General features: G+C 49.3%; 1 non-coding gene across 1 annotated transcript; it reads left to right on the forward strand.

Moving 5' to 3' along the window:
- The first annotated feature begins 1,489 nt into the window (after nt 1-1,489).
- Nucleotides 1,490-1,562, forward strand: trnak-uuu (transfer RNA lysine (anticodon UUU)). Its single transcript has one exon. It is a non-coding gene; the product is annotated as a tRNA-Lys (tRNA).
- The last annotated feature ends 1,975 nt before the right edge of the window (nt 1,563-3,537 follow it).

Raw genomic sequence — 3,537 nt, forward strand, 5'->3', positions numbered from 1 at the left:
GCATGGTACACTGCTGTTTTATACCTGCTTGCCCAGAGTGTGCAGGTGACCCTTGGGTCTCCCAAAGGTGCGCACCCTGGTGGCAAGTCTTACACATTGGTAATGTTTACATACATAACAGAGTGTAGAATGTTTCAGTGCAAGGGATGTCACAGTTGTGTGGGGTGGACTGGTTGGGCTGGATGCTCTTTACCTTCCCGCCATTGTTCATTGTTCATAGGTTTATATGTAACCTCGAGGGCTGTGTGGATCTTTGTCGGCCGGCGCGGACACGATTGGCTGAAATGGCCTTCATCTGCGCTGTTTCTATGTTTCTATGTTCCTCTAATTCTGCCCTCCTGAGATCCCTGATTATAATCGCTCAACCATTGGTGGCCGTGCTTTCTGTTGCCTGGGCCCCTCTACCTCTCTTTCCTCCTTTATGACGCTCCGTAAAACCTTCCTCTTTGACCAAGCTTTTGGTCACCTGCGCTAATTTCTACTTATGCGGCTCGGTGTCAAATTATTTAACTCATAATACTCCTGTGAAGCACCTTGGGATGTTTCACTCAGCTAAAGGCGCTATATAAATACAAGTTGTTGTTGTTGTAGTGACCCTGCCAGAGAAAGTTGGTGTGCAGAGCTGTCCCTGGGGCGGTGAGGGAAGGAATGATTGCATGAGGCAAGTGTGATTGGTTTTATTGTCCATTGTTTTGCGATTGACCTTTATTTGGGGTCAGTCATTTATCGGGAAAGTTTTTTGTGTTTTTTGTTGTGATTTTTTGTTGCAGGAAGGCCTCTGTGCAGGTTCTCCGGAGCCGGCTCTTTAGCTGGGGATATTCAGCTGCTCCCCCGGCCTAGCGCTCTAAGATAAGTGAGGAACGCCTCCCTTGGCGCTCCGCTCCACCGTCAGGGCCCAGCGGCTGAATCTGTTGGCTGCCGACGCAAACTGTTTCCCGTCGCTAAATTTATCCCCGCCCGACATTACCGCCTCCAAAAACCCTCAACCCAATTTCCAGCCTTTGGTGTGTGTGGGAGGGGGAGGGAGGTGGAGCGTTGCAAGGACAGAGGCGTCGAGCGGCAATTGGGAGGGGGGGGGGGGCGGGGTGGTTGGAGGTCAGAGGTCAGGCGAAGAACGCTCCAGGAATGTGTCCAACCAGAGTTGGGAACACTGCGTGGCTGGAGCTTACCGGCTTCTAAACACAACGTGGAATGGGCCGCCCATGGGGCCCCTCCCCCAACAACGTCAGAGGGAACATCGGTTGGCAAACCACAACTTTGATGGAACCTGGCTAGAAGATGGTCAGAGAGAAGCTGGGTTAGGGAGGCAGGCAAGAGGCGGGCGTTTATATATAAAACACCCCCTCACAGCTCCGAGAAAGGAAACCAGCCTCACTGTGCACTGACACTGGGAGAAGCAGCAACCACTTTGCAGGCAGTAACCTCCGACCCTCAGCACTCAGACCTGTTCATATGGTCGAGGGAGAAATTGTGGCTGAGCTGACGCAGGGCCCGGATAGCTCAGTCGGTAGAGCATCAGACTTTTAATCTGAGGGTCCAGGGTTCAAGTCCCTGTTCGGGTGTTACAATTTTGGGGAAAGGCGAGCATAGTCGTTATGTTACTCATCGGCAGGCCACTGCAGGGAGCAGAGCGTGCTGTTGTCGGAGGGCGACGGCTGTGAAGCCAGGTCGCTGATTGCATTGCAGGCAGTCTCATGGATGTATGCTTGAGTTTACTAACCACCAGGTGGTGCCACTGTTGGAGTTCATTGGGGTGTGCGCGCAGCCCAGATATAAAAGGCCAGCCATTTATCAATGTGATCACTTTGGGCCCGAATAAAGTAGAGCCAGGTTTGTACCTGTTCCGAGTTTATAGTATCGAGTTATTGCATACACAACATTTGGCGACGAGGTAACAAGAACCTTTGCATGCAAGAATGAGCACAATTGGAATTGTGGAGGGAGAGGATTGGGCAGAGTTTGTCGCCCGCTTGAACAAGTACTTCGTGGCCAATAAAATGGAGATGAGGCAGAAGTAGTTTGGCGCCGGATGGTCCTCCTCATGATTTACGGTCCGAAAATCTATGGACTCATAAAGAATCTCCTCTCGCCCTTAAGTCCAACGGACAAAGACTATGAAACATTGTGCACTCTGGTACGTGACCATCTCAAACCAGATGAAGGCATCATCATCTCAAGATATCGATTCTATACGCACGTTCATTCTGAGGGCCAGGATGTATTGGAATTCGTTGCCGACCTAAGACGCCTAGCTGGACCGTGTAAATTCGAAACTGCGTTGGCAGACATGCTGCGAGACTTCTTTGTAATCGGCATCAACCACGAGATGATCCTGCGTAAGCTACTGGCGGCGGAGACGCTGGATTTGAACAAGGCCATCACGATTGCCCAATCATGCATGACGACGGACAAATGCTTAAAGCAGACATCACTGAAAAATCAGAACTCAGCAAGTACTGTAAACAAGATAGTATCGTTGTTTGGCAGAACTGCATATGGCAGGGCCTACCTGTTTAAACAATATATTTGTAAAGGATGTTCGAGAGTGCGGCATCTCTAGCGCACGTGTCCGCAACTGAGCAAGCGTGCTGCGACACACCATGTGGAGGATGATGACCAGTCTAACGCGGATCCGGATATGCAATACGAGATACCAGAGGAGGAAGTATATGGACTGTATTCATTCCTAACAAGGAGCCAACAAATAATGATTAATGTAAAACTTAAAACTTAATGGAATTGGACACGGGTGCAAGTCAATCAATAATGAGCCAGAGGACATTCGACAGGCTGTGGGATACTAAGGCTGTGAGGCCTAAGCTGAGTCCAATCAATGCCAAGTTGCGAATGTACATTAAAGAACTCATAACGGTGATTGGCAGTGCAGTAATCAAGGTGTCGCATGATGGAGTGGTTCACGATTTACCGTTATGGATTGTTCCAGACAATGGTCCAATGCTGTTTGGCAGGAACTGGTTAGAAAAAATCAAAATGGAACTGGAACGAGATCAAAGCGTTGTTGTCGGTGGATGATACTCCATGTGCTCAAGTACTGAGCAAGTTTCTCTCACTGTTTGAACCAGGCATCGGCAATTTCACGGGAGCCAAGGTGCAGATCCACGTGGACTCAGATGCAAGACCCGTCCATCATAAAGCTCGGGCAGTTCCTCGCATGATGAGGGAGAAATTGAACTGGTCAGACTCCAGCGTGAAGAGATCATATCACTGGTTGAATTTAACGAATGGGCCAGCCCCATTGTTCCCGTGTTGAAAAGTGATGGCACTGTCAGGATTTGTGGTGACTACAAGTTTACAATCAACCGATGTTTTGAAACAGGATCAATACCCATTACCGAAAGATGATGACCTGTTTGCAACACTAGCTGGGCGAAGTCGTTCACAAAACTGCATCTGACGTCGGCCTACATGACACAGGAGCTGGTCGACACGTCAAAGAAACTTACGTACATCAACACTCATAAAGGACTGTTTATCTACAACAGGTGCCCTTTTTGAATTCGCTCAGCTGCAGCCATA

This window comes from Pristiophorus japonicus, chromosome 1, assembly GCF_044704955.1.
Source record: "Pristiophorus japonicus isolate sPriJap1 chromosome 1, sPriJap1.hap1, whole genome shotgun sequence".
NCBI classification, from domain to species: domain Eukaryota; kingdom Metazoa; phylum Chordata; class Chondrichthyes; family Pristiophoridae; genus Pristiophorus; species Pristiophorus japonicus.